Consider the following 18,203-nt stretch of genomic DNA (forward strand, 5'->3'; position numbering starts at 1 on the left):
GGCTCCTTTTCAGAGGTCTGCTGATGTTTTCAGCACAGACAAGCAAATTCGACCCAGGAACTTTATTGTGGTACATACAAATGTAAGTTTCCAAGCACAATGGATATTATTAGCCCCAAATATCCCTACTAGACCACACAGCTCTGAGACCCAACCCCCAGTCATAGGTAGCCACAGGGAACAAAGAGGAGAGAGAAGGCTCAAATTTGCTTGGAAAGATAGGCCAACCCCGGAGGTCTGGGACAAGAAGCAGCTGAACGTCTGATGGATTTGCCATTACACAGCTGTTCTTGCCTGGGAAGAGGAGCAGGGAACACTTGTACTGCTTTCCAAGATTCTGTAAATGGTGAACTTCTGAAGGCAACAGCATAGCCCCAGCTAAAATCATCTGGGTAAGTGTATGAGACCGAGAACTCAAAGTAGACTAGATCAGCAAGCCAGTGAGATCTTTGTTGTTTCCCAGTGGAACTAGAGGCTGTCTCAAGGTTAACAGTCAGCCAAAGTTTTCAGATGTGCTTTTCACAAGTAAAAGAGACACCGTTTATGGCCATCATCTGTCACTCAGGCGTCTGAGTTGTTCTCCCACTAGATGATCTCATGCTTCTCTGCTCTGTGCTCCTTGTTACCAAATTACTGTTTTTGAAGTGAGTACCTAGCTAGGGGTGCAGACTGACAGTGCAACACCACTTTTACTGCACATGCCCAGAGAGTTCAAGTGGCTTAAAATTAATGGAAGTCATAAAACTAGTTAATCAAACACAGGCTTGAACTCAGATTTCTTATCTTCTCACTTTACCATACTTACTATAAATGGTTCCAGTGTTTAATAGACTGCTGTTCCTCACTGTGATAAGCAGAACAACGCCACCCCCCCCCACCATGTCTACACCCTAAACTTTGGAAGCTATGAGTATGTTTTGTTAAATGGCAAAGAGAATTAGGGTTGCAGATGGAATTAAGGTTGCTAAACTGAGTTTAAAATAGGAAGATTATCCTGGATTATCAGGATGAGTCCAGTGTAATCACAGAGGTCTGAAATGTAGAAGAAGGAAGTAGAAAGTCAGTGTCGGTGATGTAATGTGAGAAGGACTTCACACTGCTGACTTTGACATTGGAAGGGGGCCACCAGCCAAGGAATGTAGGCAGCCTCTAGAAACTAAAAAGGCAAGAAAACAGATTTTCCCCTAGCACCCCAGAAAGGCATGCCCTACCAACTTCCAGATTTTAGCCCAGTGAGACTCATTTCAGACTTCTGACTTCCAGCACTGTAAGATAATAAATTTGTGTGGTTTAAACCACTAAATTTGTGGAAATCTATTACAGCAACTGTAGGAAACTAATACACTCTCTAAAGTGTCTAAAAATAAACACATGATAAAAACTCAGTAATGTGTCCTACTATTTTTTAAAAAGGATCTATTCTTCCTTTGAGGTTTGATCTTTAACAATTAGGAACAGCAGCAAATATTCAAGTATAATACCTATTATATGCAAGAACTGTTCTCAATGTTAGATACATTAACTCATTTAAACCTTTCAGAACATTATAAGGTGTTTCTGTTATCATCCGCACTTTATAGAGAAGAAAACTGAGACACAGAGAACTCATGCAATTTGTCCAAGGTCACAAAGCAGGAAATTTGCAGAGTTGGGATTGAACCCAGACTAGAGTCTGTCCACTGCGGTGCTATTCTGCTGCTCTCAATGGTAGTGACTCAACACATGTCATCCTTACCTTGAGTCAACATAGATGATCTTGTCTTTTATGCAAGAACTTAACAAAATTGCTGTTGGAGATTTGTTTTCTAGTTCATAGATTGTATTCTTTGAAATATTTTTAGCTTTTTCTTATAGGTTTCCCATACTGTTACTTCACCTTTTCTCACTTAGCACTGAGACTGTTTTCATGTTAATCACCAAAAATTTCATAGCTTTGCAGATGTGGATTATTCAAGAACTGATCAACATGTCTGGTTTCCCAGCTCAGTTGTCTCTCTTCCTTTTTGCCTCTTGCCCTGTTGAGATACCTTACCCCATCTACTAGTCTACTTGCAGTGAAGGGCAGAGGAAGTGAAAATAAAATCTGCAGATTTAGTTACTTGTAAACAGCTCTTGACAAAAGAACAGTTTTGCCCATCATTGCCCACCATGGATTTTTTTGCTGTTTGTTTTCAAATGAAACTTAAGCTTCTTGTGTTCCAATGATGTCTCATATGTAGACATAATTTTCTTTTAAGTTTTCATTTCTACTGTAGGCTTTTGAGATTCGTTAATTTGATTTGTTCATGCTATACTGTACTCTCCGTTATCACAGATGATCAAGAATTGGCTTTAATCATGTTTTGCTTTGCTTTGTTTTGTTTTGGTCTCCAGACACAGAAAACCAAAATAAGAAGTCAAAGCCAGTTTGTTCTTCAAGGTTTTCTTCCCATTTAAAATATGCTCCACTCTGTGTGATTGCCCGTGAATGGAAATAGATTAGTAATGGCTGATAGATCTGTGGGGACTGTCCAAAGTATTTCTGAAGAGAAGTTTATGGAAAAATCAGGGCTCTATGGAAGAGTTTGATGATCTAGATGTTCACTAGTAGAGGGAGATGTCTGTTTTGGAGGTGAGCTAGGTATTACAGCGGCCACACATTTGCCATACCTCCTGTCATGAGTCAAGAACTGTTTCGCCATAAATTCTTGCTGAGCTTCTGTGTGGACAAACTTAGGTCTAGGCAGCACCATCTGTTTCAACCTTACCATTTTCCTGACTCTCCAGACTTTCAAAAAAATTGAAACTACATAAAAACGCATAGAAGATACTGTGTAAGTCTCTAAAATATAGCCTAAAATGAGTGGAATTAAGATTAAATTAAATACAGAGAGTTTTAGGCTTCAAGTAATATTTTACCAACTTGAAGGATTATTAGGTAATGCCAGAGGTCATCGACAGCTGATACAAACTTTCTTTTTAACATAACAATGGCTATCATTTCTTGAGTTCTTTTATTTGTAAGGCCCTTTGTTCAGCGACTTTATATATTTAACTTATTTTATCCTCATTCAAGCCCACAAGGTAGATATTTTAAATGCCCCTTCTGCAGAAGAGAAAATTGAGGCCAGTGAGGTTAAGTAACTTTTATTCGGTCCCAGAGGAATCTCTCTGGAAAGCTTTGGGAAGATTGCCCTCTAGAGAAAAAACAAATCAGACAGATGCCCTTTGAATGCACCTCAGCCTAGAGATGAAACTGAACCTGCTTCTTACTCTCCCCATTTGAAAAAGTAAGCGTTACCAAAATAGAAACTGAACAATATGTTTGAAGCCATGGAGGGATTAGACAGGCCAGATCTCAGCAATGTCTACCTCTCAGGACTGTGTGAAGATGGAGCAACCAGTCTCTCTCAGTTTCTTTTATCTCTTTCTAGGTCAGTCCCTGCAGGGGTTCAGTCCTGTCAGTTACCCTTCTCTGCGTTGCCTATCAATTATTTGCTGTCTTGCTCTGGGGTTGTGATATTTAAAAGAAGATATATATCAAGCTGTGAGGTTTTGCTTGAATTTTCTGGGAACTTGCCTCAGTTTTCTGCTTAATTTTTGCTTTGGAGACTAGTTATACAATGGGGTGGATTTTCTTTTGCATCAGAGGTCATTGCAGAAAGTTTGGAAAGCTTGATCATTAACAAGGACTCAAATCAGACCTCTGGCAGGAACTTAAACTGAATGAAGTATCAGTTGAGAGACTATTTGGATGTTCTTTTGAGGCTTTGTCTGGATTCAAGCTTTCAAAAATACATAGCTTAAAACACACACACACACACGCATACACACAGCTTCAACTTCAAATTGGTTCATGAGGTGTGCTTCTTAAAACACTAATTTGGGTCACGCAGGCCAGGAAGAAATATTTCAGTGAACTATTTTGATTAATTCTAGCTTTCAGGATTAAAGTGAAGTTAAAGTTACCATGTCTGCCATTTTTGACAGCCAGGTGAGTGGAAAAGAAAAGTACTTTCAGAACTCAAGAGATTCGGAGAATTGCATGGAAAAACTGAATCCTTGTACTTTGAAGAGGCACTTGGGACGATGATGGTTAAATATCATGTTGCATAGATTACTTAGTACCTTTTAGTATTTTATACTGGTTACTTACTCCTTTTAGTTAGACTAGTACTTTCAGTGTCACTGCATAGACTTTGTGTTTACTACTCAGTTTACCACCCAGGTGATGCTCTCTCTTGTTATAAGGGTGATGGAGAGACTAGATTCCTTTTAGCAAGTCCCTGCTGAGGCGATAAGAGGCTTGTGACAAGATCTCTATGTGTTCACCAAAACCTATTTCTTACCTACTAGTAGACAGCCAGTCTACATTTGCCAGCCTCCCCTGTACTTAGTTGTGACCACGTAACTGAGTTGAAACAGTGGTGGAAATGAGGTACGTTACTTTTAGCCCTAGGCTTTCCTCCCCCTGAGTTCCTGCAGTGCTCTTCATAGTCTCTCTCTGGATCAGGCAGTCCATCCTCTGACTGTACGGTCCAAGAGAGAACTCTGAAACCCTCATTAATTTTGAAGCCACAGAGGGAACCATCACACTGGACATTGTGTGTGAGGGAGAAACTTTCATTGTGTGCCACTGAGATCATGGGGTCTGTTATAGCAGCTAGCACTACTTACCCTAACTAGTAAAGAAATGGTTTATACAATCAAGATAAAAGATAGTGTTATTATTAGCAGGCTTGAGTAAATAATACTGCTTCACTTTTACAGGTTAAAGCAGATTTGAGTTAAGATCTCAAAATCTATGCTTTTCCTATTGCTGTAGCATACAGTACCAAAACAACAAATTGAAAATTCAGTACATGGAGCATTGAGTTATTTGTTACCATGTCCAACAACTGGTTTGTCTAATATTTAAATTAAAATTAACAGGTATTTAAATTCAAGAAGCTAGTTGTTTACATGACAAAAAAGTTTACAAGTGATCTTCTTGCTTAAGAACATGAGGAATTTGGAGGGGTTTTTTCCATCTGTTTTCAACACAGTAAAATTAACAGAATTTTAAAATCTTTTTAAACCTTCAGCTTATCTGACGGCATTTGAATATTCAACTTAAAGTAGCAACATTTAATTTATCTTGAGTATCTCAATGCTACCTTAAGCAATTTAGTTTATTTCTGTACTTAATCTTTTGTTTCTTAGAGAACTGTCCAAGTGAATTTAGAATCTTTGGGGGTGAAATGACAGGGAATATGATATAAAACAGTCAATTATTTATTATAACAACCACTATTAGACTGTCCTGTGAAAAGCAAAATAGTAAGAGGATAACAAGTACTTTATGAACAAATGTACTTTCAAATAATCTTAAGCTATGATGGGAGAAAGAAGTGGAATTTTTAAAATCTCAGTGGGAGAGCTTGGATGCTTTTTGGAACATAAATTGGAAGCTACTTATTAAACAAGGGTAATTTGTTCTGAGTCCACACCACAAAATGGCTTCAAACGTTTTTAAAGTAGGTCATCTGAGTGCTCTAAAATGTTTGGCATATGGTAACCTTCTTTAGCACATTCATGTGATAGTTAAGAGTGTATCCCAATAGCATCCTTGGGATTTCTGATCATATCAAAGCATCATCAAGGAGCAGTAATGAGACAGTTTGTTTAATTGAAATACTTTAAATTACTATGTAGTATAGCATGAAAAAATTATTATTTTCACTAGCTGAACTATTTCTGCTAGTCCCAAACTAAAAGTCCTAATATTGGAGCATGATATAATGCATTGTAAAATCTGTTAAACAGCAGGTCACAAAGAGGTATTTATATAAAAGAATTCATCTAAAACACCAAGATTTTTGCCTTAAGCATTACTCTTAGGCATCAATATCCTATTGCCAATTCTGCCAAGCCAGAGGAAATATCAACCAGAAATAGGCCCCATGTATAAAAATAAAAAATAAATGATTGTGATATCACCATTTATCACTCTCTTTGTCTTAGCAGGCAATACAGCTCCTGTGTTAACACACAGGCAGAGTAAGTTGCTCTAGACACAGTCCATTTAAGAGTTTTTCTTTGAGTATTTTTATTACTGAAGATAAACTTATTTTGACTTAAGAACCTATCTATAGTCAAATGGAAAAATTCATATAACATTTGTCATGATTGTCTTTCCATTGAAAGAACTGGCTAACAGCAGAATATCAGAATGAAATTTCCCATTTGGTTAAAATAGGATCTACCTCAACATAAACACTTTAGTTTTTAAGGAGCACCAAAAAGTATCCTAAGAATTGTGCCCCTCACTCAACTAATCTGTTTCATGAGCTAGGTCAAGAGGATCCCGTGGGAATGGATGGAGTGTGAAAGATGTATAAGAGGGGACAGGAATCTCCTCTGTAGCCTAACCTAACATCACCTAAGGATACAGTTTGCTTTATTATGTAAATCGTAACTTACGAAGAGAAAGAACAAGGCTCAAGTCTGGTGACTGAGAAGTGGTTTGATGAATCTTAAAACTTAGATGCAGGGTATTAGCAATTGAAAAAGACATTCTTTGCTTTTTTTGAGTGATAGCAAAGGCTTGAATTATTTGTTTTTGTTTTGTACAAAGGAATAGTTATAATGAGAATATTTGATTTTTTATAGATTAGTTACCTGGAGGCAATTTGATTTTTTTTTCATTTATTTTTCTATAAATTTTTGTGGAATGTTAATTTTGCTGGTCTGCTTTCTGGTTAAATGTTTTAGGTACTATTTTGTTAATTATTATCCCAGTAATCAAGTTAAAAAATTTCCCTAGGTTCATACAGTCAGTATCTATGGACAAGGAGAATTGGACCCAGGAATCCTTGTTTCGTTAGTTGTCTTATATGTCTGACATTTTGTGTATAATACATATGTGATTTTAAGGGTCCTCTTTTAGGGTCCCTGGAGGAACTCCTCTCACAAAAAAGTATTAGTGTATTAATAGACTATGCCAGTTATTTTCCCTTACATGTTATGAACTAGAAAGTTGAATTTTCCAGCTTGTAAAAAAAAAAAAAACAAACAAAAAACAAATGTTTAGATTGTGGGTCCCTTGAGTCCTCTACTCGGTTGGAGTTTTATTTTCCCATCCCTGATCCAATCTGAAGTTCTTTGTCTGCAATTCAATCTCTGTGGCTTTAATCATTTTGGATTGTACCAATGGCTTTTCAATAATAAAAGAAATGGGGATCCAGGCTTGGCATGGGACAAGTCTCTTTAGCTGGAGTAAGACATTACATATGAGTTGTCTACCCACAAAAGGGCTCAGTCTCAGATTAAATTAATGAGCTGCATGTTTTAATCATTAAGGTAATAGCAACATGTGGATTCTTTGCCTCTGTTTTAATCATGTCTGTTTTTACCAGCTAGATCATCAAATGCTTTCTTTTGAGAAGCCTTCCCATTTCATTGCAGAGAATAGCTTCTATGTGGGGCAGAAATAAATGCTTTGGAGACCTAAGAAACAATAACTTTATACATCAGGGTTCAGTGAAATTTATAGCTATGTCTTTGTCCTTCAATGCTGGAATTTGGAGAGACAAGGCTGTAGTCACCATTAGCAAATGGAACCAGCACAGGTTCCAATTTGCAAAGAGTTGAAGCATAAGAGGTGAATCGTAGGTCTCAGCAGCTGAGGTTGAAATGAATCATTTTGTGGAGCATGGTCAGCACTTAGACCAGGTGAGTTGAAAGAGATACTGCTGACTAAGCCAGTGAAGGTGGGGGCTCTGAGTGCTTTGCCTCAGCCGGAAATTGCTTTATGCAGACTTTCAACTTGCAGGCTGGTATCTGCTCGGCAAATGTTGGCAAGAGGACTTGCTCTACTCAGGAGAATCCGTGGTGAGCAGATCAGGACACGTCTCCTAGACCAGACAGACCAAATAAAGCATGTTTTAGGATAGGATGTATGTGTTTTAGCACCATTTGTGTTCTCCTCAGATACTTAGGCTATGGCCAGATGAAACCTAGAGCATAGGTTCAAAATAAGAAAATCCAATATATTGGGTATTTTGTTTGGGTGATGCCAAACACATGGGTTAACTGATTTTTCATGTACTTTGCTAAATTAAAACAACCATCTGTGAGCTCTGTGGGATTATTGCTATCCATTGTGTTACCACAGCAGTTGTTCGTAGCTTGAACACAGCTTGTGCTGAATGTGTTACAGTGGGTCACATCATTCAGCTGTGAGCTTCTAGAGGGCAGGGCCAGTACCACATTGTCTGTGTGTCTTCAGGTCCCACACACAGCTGATGCTCCATTCAAGATTGTAGAACAGAATTGATAGTGTGGGGATAAACAGAAAGTTTCTGCTTTCCTTTCTGGAAATTGTGTGAGTCCAAGGAGCATGGGGCCAGTGTTGGGGTGGGGATTTAGAAATATAAAATTATAGATTAGAGGAGTCTCAAAGATCGCATAGTTCAACACCCTTGTTTTACAGATGAGGAAAGTGAGGTCCAGAGAGGTCAATGATTTGATCAAGGTCACTTCGTTGGTGGCAGAGCCAGGATTGGAATGAATTAGCATTTACCAAAAGCTACTATAGGCTGGGAATGTGCTAGCTGTGCATGGTCCAATATGATAGTGTGTTAGCCAGGGTTCTCCAGAGAAATAAAATCTATATATAGTCATTCATTCTTATGAAATTATGAGGAATTGGCTCACACCATTATAGGGACTGAGAAGTCCTAAAATCTGCCATCTGCAAGCTGGAGACCCAGGAAAGCTGGTGATGTGATTCAGTCCAAGTCCAAAGGCCTGAGAGGCAGTGGGGGTGGGGGGCAATGGTATAAATCCCAGGCCAAGGGCAAGAAAAGATATCAGATGTCCCAGCTCAAGCGGTAAGGCAGAAAAAAGATGGATTTCTCCTTCTTCTGCCTTTTTGCTCTGTTCAGGCTTTCAACAGTTTGGAGAGTGAGAGAGACACCACTTTGGAGAGAGCCATGTACTTTAGTGAGTGCACTGATTCAAATGCTAATCTCATCCCAAATCACTCCCGCAGACACACCCAGAAATGATGTTTAATCTGGGCAACCCATTAGCCAGTCAAATGGATACAAAATCATCTATCGCAGTTAGCGACTAGCCTTGCAGGGATAATGAGCGCTGGAAATGTGACAAGAGAGAGAGATGGTGGTACTGAATTTCAAAGTTTACTTAATTTTACTTAATTTTAAAACTGAAGCAGTGTAAAATATTCCTCCATTAAAAACACCTTTATTGCTTTTGTAGATTGTAATCATTGAAAATTTTGTATCTGAATTGAGATGTGCTATCAGTATAAGGTAAACACCGGATTTTGAAGACCTATCATGAAAAAAAGTGTAAAATATCTTGTTAGTACATTTTTATACTGATTACACGTTGTAATGATAATATTTCATTTGGGTTCTATGGGGTTAAATGACACTCATTTGTTTCCTTTTACTGTTTTTAGCACAGCCACTAGAAATTTTAAGTGACATGTGTAGCTTGCATTATATTTCTATTGGATAGCTTTGTTCTAGGCACTTGACATACATTATTTCATTTAATCTTTACAACAGCTATCTCTGTGTCATTTTCTCCAGTGGCTAGATGAGGAAACTAAGAATGAGGGGAGTTAACGTGTTTGCAGAAAGTCAAACCACAAGAAAATGGCAGACTCAGGATGGTACCAGATCTGGCTGACTTGGCAGCCTGTGCTCCTTCTAGGGACTGTTCTGGCCCCAGCCTTCCAGATACTGCCTCAGTATCCAATGTACTTCCGATATACAGGCTGACCTGTAGATTCTAATACAGAGATTCATCATTCGTTTATTTATTTTCACTGACCACTTCATAGGAAAAAAATGAAAAATTTTATGTACTGACTGACTGAAAAATTTTATGTATTTGACCTTCAGGTTCTTGGGTTCTGCTCTACATGTGTCTCCTAAAAACTGTGAAAACTAAGCATGTGTAATAAATTCATTTTAGAGAATTTTTATATTTTTGTTTGCTTCAATTGTAATACTTAAAAAAATAATTTCCTAACTCAACAATTATGCTTCTGGTTAAAGTCATATATGAAAATTGATTTATCCTTTTTTACTGATTCATCTGTTTTTCTATGACAAGTGGGTCATATGTTTAGAAAAGAATTAACATTATTTTGGAACTAACATTACCTGGAAAAAATTAAAATCAATTAAAATTAAATTAAAAAACTATTTGATTTTAAATGAAAAATAATTAAAATAAATTTTAAAACAAATATATTTTAATATTTGCTTTGGCCTTGTTTCCAGTATAGGTCTGAGTTTTGCCCAGGTAAGAAAAACAAAAAAATAACCTGGAAGTTCTGTGTAAAGCATATTTTCTGCACAGGCAAAGATGCTTCTTTCTTACTGCTGTTTGAGACTTGGAAATTCTATCACAAATTTCCTCTGAGTTCTAATAACATTAGATATATGCTTAAAGACGTGGCAAAAAAGTTGAAATGCATGAACCCATAAACATCACTTTTGGTGAGAGAGTGTCAGATCTTCCCAAAGACTATAAATTCACCCAGAATCTGTATTTGTAGAAAGACCTGCAAATACCTTCTCATCTCTCCCAGCTAGAAGAGACTTTGGAATAATTTAACTGCAATTGCATTTACTGTCAATAGAGGGCTCCAAAGGATGGAAAAGTAATTTTGATGGATTTGGTTTATTTCCCCAGCTCAGTTAGCTATTAAAATTTAATTATTTAAAAAAACAAAACAAAACAAAACCTTTGGAAAGTCATTTTTTCATCTTGAAAAAGGAGGATTCAGTACTGCTGTCCATATGTCCATATACTGTCCGTATGTCTCATCTTTGCCCATCCAGGCATGACCAAGCTGAACAGAGCACCCTGAAGCCAGGATTTGGTGCATGGGTAGTATCAGAAATGGAGAGAAAATTCCTACTTTCTCGCTTTTTTACCAGAGGGCATGGTCACTGTTTCCCCAGCTGGGACTCTGTCCAGCAGCTTGACTTGCACTGGTCCTTTAATTGTTAGCAAATTAAGATCCTTCACAGGGAAGTAAATTGGCTTGGCAAATATTCCAGTTCCTGCCATGTGGCAGGCACTTTGTTAGTTTCTGGGGAAACCAGGTACTAAAACAGACCTGCTTACATGGCGCCTACAGTCTAGTGGGCAACAGGGACATTAACCAATCACACAGACACAGTAAATACTTACCTTGACAAAGTGATGTTTGAGCTGAGATCTGAAGGCTGGATAGGAATTAACTACGTGAAGTAGGGAGAGTTGAGGAAGAAGATTTCAGGTAGAGAGAACAGCAGGGTCCATGTATCTGAGCCAGGAGAGAACATGGATGGATACTCCTGGAATTGACAGTCGGAGTGGCCAGAGCCTGGGAAGTGAGGGGAGAGTGACTGAGGCTGGACAGGGAGGCAGAGTTCGATCATGTAAGGACTGATGGCAGCATCATGCAAGGACTTCGTTGTATGTGCAACACAAAGCCTTTGATAAGTGGATGTTAGGGTTAGGTTTATGTTTTTAGAAAGATCACTCTAGCTATTTCGTGGAAAATGAGTTGAAGGAGGGCAAGATCACAGGGAGGCTACTGCAGTAGCTCAGATGGGAGATTTCAATGACCTGGACCAAGGTTCTGATGTTGAAAATGGAGAAATCTGAGCCTGGAAGGAGATCAGATTGCCTGCACGTAGTTGTGGATGGAGCACAGTGGGGAGGGAAAGGATGTTGTTAAGGTAACTTCCAGGTTTCAGGCTTGCAAAATGCTCACAGGCTAGGTTTTACAAACACAGAAAGCACAGCTGGTAGTGTTTAGGAAGCATTATTATTACTGATGTGAGGTGGGAATCAGAACTTTTAGCATTGGGCAAACTCATTTCAGGCTATTGGTCTTTGTGTCAGACCTCTCTGTCATTAATTAAGTGAGCATTTCAAGAAGAGCTGGAAATGACCAACAGCATTGTAATGTGATATCTAGATAACATCACCAGGACTAATAGATGCATATATATCTACACACACACACATACACACACATAGAAAAAATTCTGGAAGAATATAAACATGTTACTGTTGTTATTTTTGAGGGGTGAGATGAGAGGGAGCACCATTTTCAAGGCTAGATGTTACTGAGTTTTCTGAAAATTTTTAAAGTAAGCCTTAACTGGTCTTCTAATTAGCAGAACCTGTAAATCACCATCGTTACCAATAAAAAGCTTTTCGGCTAGGAAATTTAAAGCCTTTTGTGGAGCCTCAATAATCTCCAACCTCCATTAAATCTCTCTCCTGGAATCTAGAGAGCCTTTCCATTTTGGGACCTTCTAGCCCAAGAGAGCACAAATTTCTCTCACTGTAACTCATTAGAGATGCTCAGAAAATCAACTTGAGGACTAGCTACAGAAGCCCTTTCAGCACCGTTTGATCTTTTCAGTAGCGAAAGTGTCATTTGTAGCACGATGGGTCCAGTTCTTACGTGAGTCTAAAATAGAGCCACTCCAAGATGCTTTTGAGACTCCCCGCACTCCAGCTAACTACCAGTCTTTCTCCCAATTGATGTATCAGTTCTACCATATCCTTGGGGACATCATTTCCACTTGCTTGGTAAATAATTAGCCTGCTGCCTTTGGCTATAGAAAGGATTATAAATATTTTAAGCACTGCAAGTGATTGAAACCAGCTCTATTTGATTTCATCTATGGCTGCAATGCTTTGGGTGAAAACTTACCTCTAAGAATGCAACACCTTGGGCAGATAAATGTTCTAGGTGTGAGAAGAATAAGGTGTTTAGGCTGCTTTGATCAGTGGGCATTCAGAAACAGGTTCTAATAAACCAGCTGTTTTGAACCTCTCCAATTTTAGCCCACGCCAGTCAATTTTTCTTCTAATGAGAGAAATAAATGACCCATTTCTCACAAACATTTTTATACTTATAGGATTTTTGAAAAATAGGCTTTAGAGGGGTTAATATCCAAAATATATAAAGAACTAATGCAACTCAATAGCAAACAGTTTGATTAAAAAATGGTCAGAGGATCTGAATAGACACTGTTCTAAAGAAGACATACAGATGGCCAACATGTACATTAAAAGGTGCTCAGTGCCACTAATCATTGGGAAAATGCAAATCAAAACAACAGTGAGATATCTACTAGAATGGCTATTATCAAAAAGACAACAAATAACAATTACTGGTGAAGCTGTGGAGAAAAGAGAACACTTGTGCACTGTTGGTGGGAATATCAATTGGTGCAGCCACTGTGGAAAACAGTATGGAGTTTCCTTTAAAAATTAAAAATAGAACTACCATTTGATCCAGCAGTTCCACTCTGGGTATGTATCCAAAGGAAGCAAAAGCATTAATTTGAAAAGATACCTGGACTTCCACACTCATTGCAGCATTATTTAAACTAGCCAAGCCATGGAAAAGGCCTTAGTGTCCACTGATGGATGAATGGATAAAGAAAATGTGACATGTATATATGTGTGTGTCTGTGTGTGTATATACACACAATGGTATGTCATTCAGCCGTAAAAGAAGGAAGGCCCTGCCATTTGCTACAACATGGATGGACCTTGAAGGCATTATGCTAAGTGAAATGTCAGACAAAGACAAGTACCAATACGATCTCATTTATATGTGGAATCTAAACAAAATGAAAACAAACTCATAGATACAGAAAACAGATTGGTGGTTGCCAGCGGCGGGCAGTGGGTGAAGGTGATCAAAAGATACAACATCAGTTATAAAATAAATAAGTCCTGAGGATACAGTTAACCCACTAATCACACTGTATTGCCTATTTGAAAGTTGCCAAGAGAGTATATCTTAAAACTTCTCATCACAGGAAAAAAATTGTGACTATGTAGCGACAGTTGTTAATTAGACTTTTTGTGGTTATCATTTTGAAATATATACATATATTGAATTAAAAAATAATTCGTTTTTAGAGCAGTTTTAGGTTCACAGAAAAATTGAGTGAAAAGTACAGTTCCCAAAACCTCCTGCTTCCACACACCCCCCCACCAGAATGGTATATTTGTTACTCTCAGTGAATCTACGTTGACCTGTCATTATCACCCAAAGTCCATGCTGTACATTAGGGTTTGCTCTTGGCGTCATACATTCTATAGGTTTGGACAAATGTATACTAACATGTAGGCATCATTATAGCAGTAGACAGAGAATTTTCACTGCCCTAAAAATCCTCTGTGCACCACCTGTTGTTCCCCAACTACCCTAACCCCTGGCAACCACTGATCTCCATAGCTTTGCCTTTTCCAGCTATCATCTAGTTGGAATTCTTACAGAAATTTAAAAATTGTTCTTCTCACAAGAATATAGAAGCTCCCATAAATATCATTGGTTGTAATCTTTACAGTGAATTTTTTTGTGGTTGCTATGGAAACTCAGTGTCTTACCTGGACCACATCTATATCTAGCTGGTAGTACAGGGACAACCCAGTGAGAACCACTGTCTTACTGGCAGGCAGGATTCAGGAGGAGAGGGCTGATGCATTGGGGTGGTTCTTCCAGTGCCCTGCAGAGTACATGTTCTCAACAATTCAGTATGACTTCTGATGAAAATAGTAGCACGTGCCTGTTGATTCACAAAGTAAAACAGTACAATGGAGTACAAAGTAGATGTTGTCTCTGCTTTTATGTCCAACTGATAACCACTGTTATCCTTAGGTACTCCAGGTGGGCTCATATTATACTTAGTATTGGACAACATGCTGACTTTATTAAAAACAGTATATAATGGGGAAATTTCCCCATGATATTAATTCATAAAGATATCTTTTTAAAGGTAGACAAAATTTATTCAACCAGTTCTCTATTGATGGCCACCTGGATTATTTGTAATTATTTGCTGTGAAATGCCAGCAGTGAAGACGTACATGTCTCTTTGCATATCTGTTTGATTATTTCCTTAGGATAAATTCCTAGAAGTTAAATCGCTGGGTCAAAAGGCAAACATGTTTAAAATTTTGATACATGTTGCCAAATTATATACTCACTGAAAGCAATGAGAGAATACACTTTTCTACATCCAAATCAAGAGAAAGAATATTAATCTTTCATCTTTACCCATTTGTTAGGTAAAATAGTTTTAATTTTTATTTCTTCATTAATATATTAATGAAGTTGAATTTTTATTTCAGTGCTGGTTACATAGGTATATTTAGTTTATGAAAATTCAATGAGCAGTATACTTATGATATGTGCACTTTTGGGGGTTAAGTATTATATCTTGGCCTTTTTTGTTGGGGAGGATTTCTTGTGTATCAGTTAGGCTACTTATGGCTGCAAGTAACAGAAAAGCCCAAGTCATATATATGTATTCTCTTAAATAACAAGAATTCTGTAGCTAGCATGGTACAGGTTGATTAATTCAGCACATCAGTGCATCTCAGTCCTCCTCAGAGCTTTGGCTTAGTTCTCCTCATGGATGTAAGATGGCTGCAGCAACTCCAGGCCTCACATGCAAATGCCGCAATATCCAGTGGGAGCAGAGGAACTGTTTCTCCCTAACTACCTTTATCATTAAGGAAAATCATTCTCAGATACCTCTCTCCTTCCCAAAGTCTTGCTCTCAGATCTAATTGGTCAAAATTCCATTGTGTGTCCACACCTCAGTCAGGCACTGGCAAGAGGAATGAGTACACTGACTGATCTGAAGGAATAATGACTCACCCCAGTGGCTGGGGCTGAGGCCCACCCCCTGTAGTTCATGGTTGGGGGAGGAAATCAGCAGTGTTTGCTAGAGATTGAGGATGTTTAGAGGAACAATGGGAGATCAGATGGGACAGGCAGGTAGGATGGGATTGGGATAGATCTGGGTTGACAGGATGGATTTGAGGGGTGATAACCACAGAGCAAGAGTGCTGTTAGAAAGTCACTTCATAGTCTACATACAAAATGGTAAAAGTTGATATTTACTGAGGCCCCACTCTTTGTCAGATAACGTACTAAGTGCTAGGGGATACAGTGAAGACAAAAGTAGACTTTATGGACATCACAGTCCAACAACTTAACTCAAGGAGGTTATGAATTCCATTGCATTAATAAGCATAATAATAATGAAGGCTAATAGTTACTGAGAGCTTACAGCAGCTGGGCATTGTTTTCAGTACTTCACATATATTAACTCATTTAGTCCTCACAAGAACTTCAGGAAATAGGTACTATCATCATCCCTATTTTAAAGGTGAGGAGACTGAAGCACAGGGAGGTGAAGTAACTTGCCCTAGGTCAGTAAACAGAGAAGACAAGAAGAGAGCCAAGACAGTGGGACTTCAGAGTCCATGCTTTTAACCATTCACTCTACTGCCCCTAGAACCCACACATCAGGAGATGGAAGACAGTACTGTGAACGTGGGCTGGAGTGGAAGCAGTTGGAACAGAAGAGGGAGTAGCTGTGATTACATGCAATATCTGATCATTATTGAGTGCTTACCATCTGATAGGAGCTGTGTTAAGTGCTCATGACACACGATGTCACTGAGCTCTCACAACTCTGTAAGATGGGCGTTGTATTCCACAGGTAAGGAAGCTGGGGCTTCGAGATGTTGAATCATTTGCCAAAGTTTAATATTGTATCTGAGCCTCCAAAGCCTATGGAATTAGTTAATTTTACTATATTCATATTTAAGATATTTTCTTAAAAAGAAAAACAGGGAATTCAGGGGTAAAAGCATGATAGGATGTAAAAGTATCCTAGTATCTATCCCTTTTTTATTGAATAACTTAAAAAAAAATCAAATTGTAAGTGCACTTTTGTACTTTGGCTGACTTGAATTGGCCTTCACGTAGACCATGGTCTGATTGGACGTGATACTTTAGGATACTTGGATTTTTTTTTTTCCTCAAAGGAACCTAAATCCAGAATACAGAAAGTTTTTCCAAACTTTTTTTTCATGAGAAATGTCATGTATATGAAAATGACATTTTTCATTAAATGATTCAACATCTCGAAGCCCCAGTTTCCTTACTTTTATTATACATTTATAGCCTTTCAGTGATACTTTGTGTATATAATAAGCACCTTGTATTTACCAATTTGTTTTAGATGAATGCAAATTAGTTTTAATCTGTGTAACCAACCCGCCAAACCGCTACTGGCTGTTCTCACAAACCAGGAGCTCCACGCCACCCCACTCCACCCTCACTCAGCGGCACTGCCCTGCAGAGTTAGGGAGCAGCAGTGACCTGGAGGATTTTCTCCTTTTCTTCTGTTTTCAGGGAAAGTCCCTCAAACCTTTGTCCAGATGTTAATGTGGCGCATGTGGTGTGGAGTCTTGACTCTTCAAATCTTCTTTTCTTTAGTAGAATGACTGGGTGGGGCAAAGGAAATTGTTAAGGAGTATTATGGTTTCTTTCTCTTCTAAGCTGAGTTGAATCCAGCCAACATCGTCAGTGACCAAAGTCATTGCCATCTGTCAGTGGTGGGTGGCCCAAACTAGCGGTCTCTAGCTCCCAATGGACAGGTAACTTGGATCTGAAAAACCAACACATCACATCTGGAACTTATTGGCAGACTCCAAAGAGAATCCAAAAATGGAATCAGTCACAGAGATAGAATGCCCTGCTTTTTCTTGGAGCTGGTATCTGCTGGGTTCAGGCTTGTGGCATATGGGTAGGGCAACTCAAGAAAAGTTTTCCGATGGTATAGGCCAACTGAACATACTTTTCTGAAGCACAACCTCCTACCAAAAATGGAAAGTAAAAAAAAAAAAGCCCCAAACCAAACACACCCAAACCAACTCCCTCGTCTGGTGTGCCACATGAAATAAAATTGCCTGTCATGAAGATATTTGAATTTAAATTGTTGCCAGTTCTAAGGAAAAGGTAGGGGTAGCTTCTTGAAACATAACCAGCATTCTAACAAAGTACCCAGGACTAACACTATAATTAGTAGACACAGATGGTACAACTTCTTGCTTCCTCTTCCTTAGATATATAGAGATTACCAGGGGAATAAGAATGACAGGATGGGGAAAAAAATAGAAAACACTTAAGGAAATAACTTTATAAATAGTCAGAATATAGTATAGTTTTACACCAGAATGATAAAAATAAATGCATATCTCTTTAAATATTATTTTGCAAAGTTTTATATACCTATAAGTACCTGAAGTTTAATTCATAACTTTGCTAGGATTTACATATTGTCCCTCATAAGTGCTCCAGCTAGCAATATGTGCTC

At 38.3% G+C, this 18,203-nt stretch overlaps 1 long non-coding RNA gene across 6 annotated transcripts in view; it reads left to right on the forward strand.

The window, feature by feature from the left end:
• The window catches only part of LOC116285466 (uncharacterized), a 63,523-nt gene that overhangs the window by 21,518 nt on the left and 23,802 nt on the right, over positions 1–18,203 (forward strand). For 5 of the 6 annotated variants that reach the window (XR_012059700.1, XR_012059697.1, XR_012059699.1 and 2 more), the window contains exon 4: positions 14–82. This is a non-coding gene — a long non-coding RNA (uncharacterized lncRNA). Of the gene's footprint in view, positions 1–13; positions 83–284; positions 393–18,203 lie in introns of all 6 variants that reach the window. The other variant, XR_012059701.1, reaches the window with a different exon arrangement.

This window comes from Vicugna pacos, chromosome 2 (assembly GCF_048564905.1).
Source record: "Vicugna pacos chromosome 2, VicPac4, whole genome shotgun sequence".
NCBI classification, from domain to species: Eukaryota; Metazoa; Chordata; class Mammalia; order Artiodactyla; family Camelidae; genus Vicugna; species Vicugna pacos.